This window comes from Hevea brasiliensis, chromosome 17 (genome assembly GCF_030052815.1).
Source record: "Hevea brasiliensis isolate MT/VB/25A 57/8 chromosome 17, ASM3005281v1, whole genome shotgun sequence".
In the NCBI taxonomy this organism is placed as follows: Eukaryota; Viridiplantae; Streptophyta; class Magnoliopsida; order Malpighiales; family Euphorbiaceae; genus Hevea; species Hevea brasiliensis.
The window spans coordinates 4,698,482-4,706,550 of NC_079509.1; the positions used below are offsets into that span (position 1 = coordinate 4,698,482).

The 8,069-nt window shown below is 31.9% G+C and overlaps 1 pseudogene; it reads right to left on the reverse strand.

Moving 5' to 3' along the window:
• Positions 1-9: 9 nt before the first annotated feature.
• On the reverse strand, positions 10-3,506 carry LOC110641595 (dihydrodipicolinate reductase-like protein CRR1, chloroplastic; annotated as a pseudogene).
• Between the last annotated feature and the right edge of the window lie 4,563 nt (positions 3,507-8,069).

Consider the following 8,069-nt stretch of genomic DNA (forward strand, 5'->3'; position numbering starts at 1 on the left):
AAAAATACAAGAAAATTTTGAGGGAGAGCAAATTCAAACAACTATTTTCTAGTGGTGGAGATAAGCAATCCCGCTCATATTTTGAAAGACTGTTGCTGTGATGGTCATGTCTAGTAGATTCTCTGATTTATCTCATCATAATTGAAACATCAGTTAAAGAGGTTGCAAAGGAGGAGTTGACTATAAGAGAAAAATTATCATTATAGCTACAGTTCTTTTATCTGTTTTTCTTACCGTGGAAATGATATGATGTTTTGATCAATGTATCAGAATTTGGATTGTGGGAGATGCTTCCCAAGGGACTCGTTCTCTACTGGCAGAGCCTGTGATTCAAGCTAGAGACCCGTGAGTTGGAAAAGGCTGAAGATTTTTGTGATGCTGTCTTCAAGTGTTGGGTATGATATGCAGTGATAAGGATAGAGCTTGGATAATAGCAACAACACAATAATAAGGCTTTAATCTCAAACAAGTTGGGATCGACAGTGCATGTAAATAAATTTGGAGGTGCGAGCATATGTTTAAAATTGTAACAAGATTTTGTCCACAGAAAAAAAAAATTGTAACAAGATTTTCACTCAGTTTTGATGTATAAATTCAATCATCATTATCTAGGGAAAGGGCTGCTTTAATTATGTCACTAGTGTCAATGCTTGGTTGTGTTGGTGACCACAGAAATTGGCTTTAACTTTTCCTAGTTTGATTTACTGTTAGTCTTGAAAATATTAAATCTGAGATCAGTTTAGGAAAATTTGTGCAATTTTTTTTAATTACTTTTGAAAGTCAGCTTGGGGGCAATGAAATCCTTCCATCATAAGGGCAATTCTTTCTCTGAAGTCACACTCTGTGAAATTCTACTTCCTGAAAAGGGTGAAGACTTGCTAACCAACCCCAAGATCATTTTCTTTATTGGGTAATCCCACAAGAAGGTTGGTAGATGTCCGCATACCGTAATTGGTGGAATCCTGCATATTGCAAATAAAGTGGTTGCATCAGTTATAAACATTTGGTAATTTTAATATTGCAATGACGAAAACTAAAATATATATTATTTAAAATTAAAGTGTTTTATTAAAATTAAAGTGGTTGCATCAGATATAAACATATGGTAATTTTAAAAAATATATATTTTAGTTACGTGACACCTTAAAAAAAGCTTCCTTATGTTTATATTGAAATCGAACTCCAAAAGTTTGCAATCTCCCATAGGTTTATTGATTTACATTATGAGGTGAAAGGAGATAATTAAGTGCGAATGACTCTAATTATAGTTGACAAAATCTTCTTTTTGTTGTGTCTGATTTGCCATTAAAACCTCCTTTGTCCGCAGGATGATGCTTGTGAACCAGGAAAATAAAAATATTTATACTATAGTTTTTGGCATCAATGTGGCTCTGAATGTGGGATGATTTGATTTAGAGCAGTGTCTGCTTGCTAATACACCTGTTGATAAATCTTCTCTGTTGTAGAGCTGCTCCAGTTGGGAGAGGTTCTTTGCAATCTGGGATATACCTGCTGATGGAAGGTCCTGTATACAAAGACAACAATATGAATACATCTAATGCTTCATCCACATGGTTTGATTTGTTGTTTTTGAGTATGGTCATAATTTTTAGATGCAGAGAGAAAAAGGGATTTCGCAAATACATTTTTTGTATGCATGATTGTCCATTTGCCTGTAAATTTGGATATATTGGATCTGATATAAAGGAAGAGATAGCCTATGCAAAGACGATGAGAGTGCTCTCATTGTAGCTGCACTCTCTCTTTTAACTTGTTTGGTACTTGCAAATTTTCTCAAATATCAAAATAAATTTCTTGGTAAATGAGCAACTCTTATTTACTTTGTGCACATGAATCTATATGTATAGATCATTCAACTTACTGCTGCTTGTGCCCTTGATTCCACAATTTCTAAATTGTTGTAGTGGGAAGCAGAAATGGCAGCTTGCTGGTATACATCCTTTGGATAGAGTTGGTGCAATCAGACAACCCTGTCAGCATGTTTTCAATGCAACAATTTTGGATAAGAAAATGTCTGTCTTATGAGGAATGGAAATGCTCACCATAGGTAAAAACAATAAACAAAAGCTTAACTGAAACAGTATCTCACCCAGTGCTTACCATTCTGGCCTTCTCGCAGAGAGTGCAGCAATTGTATCTAGTTTAATTGGAGGCACCTAGACAACACTTTTCATGCCAAATGCTGTTGCCTGTCAGAGCAGGAAAGATAAAATGAGCTACCATTAGTAGTTCTTTTAATTCATTATTATTAATTTTAACATAATTTATTAGATGTTTTCGAAGTTCATAGAGTTGATGGATAGACAATTAACCTGTTTCACATTGTCATAAACAGTAGAAGGATCAGTGAAATAAATGACTACCCCCGTTTCTTTTGACTGCAGAATTTCATAAACAACATATTCGATTACTTTCCCATCATGATGACTTTTTATGGGAAGAGAGCAATTTCAGTATATTTACCTGAGATATCACCATAGTTAGGTCATTTGTCATGGGCATTTCCAGTGGCTCTGCCATTTCACAAAGCTATTTAGAGATATAGATTTGTGAAAAAAAATTAGCAGTTATGCTCTGATACCACTTGTTAGCTAAATAGGAATAGATAAATGGAAGGGAAAGAGAGGAATTAGATAGATAAGAGAGCATAATCATACCCTTCACTTAATTTCTATTTCTTTTCCATTCCCTTTTGATACAATAACTTAGGTACATACGTGCATCTACATCTTTTAACAAATACATCGCACACATTTTTAAATATATAAATTATTATCTAATCATCTTAATTCATGAAGTTAACTTATCTTAATTATTAATCTTAGTAATTATTTAGAAAAATCTTACATTTTCTAATAGAAAATGGAATGAGTAGGCAGAACAATAAACACCGAATGGAAAGGAGAGACAAATAGATATCCTTTCCAATATCTTCTTCTATAAAATGGGTATCCGCTGCATTTTCCACTTCCATCCCTCTTGCTTTAGTCACTGCAATGATTGCAGACATTCCTTTTCCTTTTGCTGCCCCATTATACTACCTACGCAGAGAGATTGCAGCTGTTTCTCTTTTAAAGTATGAAATAACCGGAGTTATAAATTGTTACCTTGATATTGTTTTGAGCAGGCTGAGTTGAGCAGGGGATAAAAGGCTTAACTTTGACACTTCTAGAACTCCCGTGATGTGAAGTGTGAACTGAAAATGGAAACTTAGAGCTGCCATAGTTATGTTGTTCAAAGCCTTAGTACTGTCTCAGCTGAACACGGTGAATGACCCGAGTCGATAATCGTCTGTGCCTAACCATATGTGATATGTTACAATTTCTGTTTTTTCCTGAGATAAGGTTCTGCAGGCTTTGAATTGATAGGCCTTGCCCTGCAGGCAATTCTGTCATTGACTTTTGCATGCCAGCATGTGCAGCAGGAGACATGGACAAATGGCCCGGTGGAATTCTTTTTTCCTTGGAAGCAAGCGATTTTCAGTTATAGGTTAAAAAATCAAGGTACATCTTCAAGATCTTTAATGGGCTCCAGTAATGTAATTTGGACAGCTCCTTTTGTAGATAATCTTCTTTATTTAAGCAGAAGTGTAAGATAATCCTTTGAGATATATAGTTTATCTGCTCAATCATTTATCCAATTAAGATGGAAGATTTACAAAATAAATGTCTTCTTCGTCCGAGACAGGCTTAATTATAATGAATGGGCAAAATCTGCATATGTTCCTACCAGATTTTGTTCAAACAGTGGTTCTCCATTATTGAATACTGTGGCAGACTGGCAGTTCATCAATGGGGATGCCATTAATTAGTCTGCTAATTAGTGGGCTTCACCAGCTCTGATGCTCATAATACAGATTTTTTTTTTTTAATTTAATAAACTGCAATTGCTTGTCCCCAAATGATAAAAAATTATTTAAATAAATAGTTGAAATAGATGGCTGTTAAGAAAAATCTGGTCATTGTTGTCCAATAAATCTTAATGGTAGTATGAAGCCATTAAGTAACTAATCATTGTTTGAAGATCTTAATTATAATTAAAATTGATATCAAGCAGCCAGCTGCAAGGAATTATTTTTTAAATTTTGGCTATCTAACATTAATTAGTACTTCCTCTATCCCATTCAAGTGTTGTTTAAAATCTTTTTTTATGAGGAGTAAAAAAAATTATTGAATAATTTTATTTTTATAAAAAAAATAATAATCGATTAAAATATTTTTATATTTAATTAATATCAAAAAAATAGTTCAAAATACCATTATCCTTTCTTTACCTTCTAGATACCTTTTAAGAGAAAAGTGGCCTATAGACTAAAACTTCCAACTTAAATTTTTTTGTAGAATTTGGGTTTCTCTTTTTCTCCTTTAAATATTATAGGATAATTTATATTTTAATTCTCAAAATACCATAAAAATTAAAATTTAATCTTTTATATATATATATATATCTTCTATTAATAAAATAATTATTCTATTACAATTCACAATTAATAATTAAAAGATATAATTATTTAATCATTATATTTTTCCTTTTATAATATTTTAACTCTTATAATTTTAATATTTATAATAATTTAATTTTTAAAATTTAAATTGATTATTTTAATTTATAATTAGTTAATGATAAATTTTAATAAAAAGGCTATTCTATTTAGAGAAACATATTTTAAAAATTAACTTATTTCTCATTAAAAATAAAAAGTAAATTACAAAAATACCCTTTAATTATACCAATGCGCGCTTGGTTTTGGCGTGTTATACATCTCGCTTGTTGACGTTAGTGGCCATGTGGCAGCGCGAGAGTGTAGATTATGGTGCATCATTTTCATGGCTTCCAGTATTCCAAATCCATTAGCTGGCATTTGGAAATACCAAAATTAGCTTTTCCATATCCGGTGGCGCATCTAGAAAAAAAAAAAAAAAGTTAATATATAAATAAATTATAAAATATATTTAATTCATTAAAAAATAATATGTTCATAAAAGCAGATGAGTCTTAAATTTAAAAATATGAGACTTACTTTTTTATAAGTAAATGTATATATATAGTTCACAATAATTTATTTAATTTATAAAGATTTTTATTAATAAAAATATATTTTTTTATTAAAAAAATCAATATTTAAATTGATGAAGACTTAATTTAAATAAATATATAAACACATAAGGATAATTTAAAAAGAAAAGAGGGATTCATTAACCCTCTTTTGCAGTAATAGATCAGCCTCTGTCTGTAGCTACAGTGTTTTTGGAATCAACTCTTTAACGTTATCAAACGACCCCATTTGATTTTGTAAATTAGATTTTGTTTAATCTTTACGCATAAATGGGATTCAGTAGAATAGGACAGGAATGGGGATGGAGTGGAGTGTATCACATTTTTCATGGTCATTGGAGTTGTATATGGGTGAGGGTTCACATCTCAACTGTTGAATTAATATTCAAAATTTTGTTAGTAGTTGGATTTTCATTTTCGAATGTAATTAACTTTAGCTAATCAACTAATAAAGAGACCTTTAGGTCTTTTGACAACAGAAATTACAGTGATTCATTTACGATCAGGATGGAGAAACTTTGGGATAACGTGTGATATTGGTGCATTTCTTAAGGTTAACGAGATTAGTGATTTTGAAAGCCCTTAATTAGTAAATGTCGAACAGATCTCAGTAACTTAAGCGAACGATCTCAGTAACACATCTTTACAGTCTCTCATATATTGCAAAGGTAAAAGTATAACATGGTATATATTAGGCGAAGCATCAATGTTGGAGCAGAAAATGTCAATTTGCAAGTGGGAAGCCAGAATCAAATTAGGCACAACTTTGACTTGCAAGACAACACAACAATGGGCATTGCTTCTTAAAGATGGCGTGCGACCATTTTCAGTCCATCGCAAAATACAATAACAAAAATCTTTGATAATTACACCACTATCATTTGAAATTGCCTGCCTCTCCAAATTAGGAAGATCAGTCAAGTCTCTCTAATCAGTTTACCACTAGTATGGGTTTATTTGTTTTTTCCAATTTATATCTCTCTTTTTCGTATGACCCAATTGTAACTATCATTAACATCACCCATCCATTCTTAGTTGATTGCTTAGATATGAAAAGGTTTGCACGCCATGCAGGTTTCCATCTGATTCATTGCGCCTTGTTTGGCAAGACTTATTATATTTACAAATGGATCCTTAACGTTTATATATAAAACACCGACAATCAATTTGTCTACATTTTGACAGTGAAATTTAAAAAATTAAAAATTTATCACAAATATTTTATATTACTTAACTTAAAATTTTTATATTATAAATTTAAAATTTAAATAATTTAGTGTTATATACTCTAAGGGTATGTTTGGGAAGGGAGGAAAGTGAGAGGGGAAAGAAAATGTGAGGAGAAAATAAATTTATTTTTCATTCTCTTATTTGGATTGAATAGAAAATAAAGGGGGAGGGAAAATATTAAAGGGAAAATAAAATTATTTTGTCTTTTTCTCTTTTCTCTTCAAAATAGAGAGAAAGTAAGAAAAAAATATTTAAAAATATAAAAATATTCCTATATTTAATAATTTTTTTTTTAAATTTAAGGATAAAATTATAATTTTACTATTCATAAAATAACTTTTTCTCTAATATTTTCCTCTCTCAATCCAAACAAGGAAAAAAAAAATAATTTTTATTTTCATTCTTTACTTTTCCTCTTTTATTTTCCTTTCCTCTTTTATTTTCCTTCCCTCCTTCCCAAACATAATATAAAAGCATTTAGTAAATTAAGGAACAGTGCACTAAAATCTTCTGAACTAGTAAATTAAAACAAGGAATGCAGAAAAGCGTACCCTGTTACGTAATCACACGATGGCTGATTTGAACAGAGTCCCACAGAATTCTATGAAACCACTGGAAAAACAAGGCTCTTTCCCAATACGGCCAATATTTTATGCCCAAATGGTCGGTGTTCTGTTCCTAATCAAACAAGCCTTTTATGGCCCAGACCCTATCTATCACTCAGGAATTGATTCAAAATTTGATCCTTTGATTTTTTTTATCATCAGAAACGTTGGCTTCAGTTCAATTTTGTCCCGTCGTTGTTTGTCAATTAAAACTTAATTTCATCGAAAAATTTTTTAAAATTATTTAAACTATGATCATAATTACGTTTTAAAGCATATAAAATGCATTAGGGACATTATTACAATACAACCACCAACCGCCCCTTCTCTCTAACTTGTTTATACGCAATTAAGGTGCATTGTCTTGATCAAACTACGTATGCACAGAATATATAATCCCACCCACTATTCCCACTTGGGATGACTTTCTCGACGGCTTCGATATCCCCACGTGTAGAGTGATCAACGGGGCCACTCGCACGTGCAGGACTGTCGGTGGCGGACAATAAAGTCTAGGAGGGAGAGAGAGCGAAGTGAGAACTGAAAAGAAGCGTTTGAAAGACAAAGCTGAATAAAAGGCGTTGAGGAAAATGAATAGATCGATGATGAAACCGATAATTGCAAATTGCAACGTGTAATTTACTGGTTTGTGACGTAAGCCACATCGCTGTACAATTTTTTTACTACTCGGTTTGTTTTTTTAATTTTACTGGAATTACTTTTTTGTCCCCGAGTTCACGAGCCGGTTGATATTTTTTGTTCATGTGGTGTGACGAAGCGGCTGAGGGCTCTCTCGATTCTCAATTCTGGCTAAAAAAGACAGAAGGAAAAGCCTTGAAATGAAAAACAAGTTTTGTAAGCTTTATACTTGACTTGTAAACAAACACTTGTGGGCAGGGGCAAGGGAGATGGAAAATGTGACCACCAAGTTATTTTATTTTTGCAAATATAGTTTTTTTTTCTTTTTTCTAATGGGTAAATATAAATTGTTTCTAAACTATTAAATGCCTTGCGCCTGGAATGAAGCAGTGGCTTGAATGTGATCTTAAAAGCCACGAATTGACGAGCACAAATAGTTGATGTGGAAAAGATGAACTGCAAAGGATATCGCCGGTCTACAATAATAAATAAGTATTGGATATAAATTTTAATAAATAA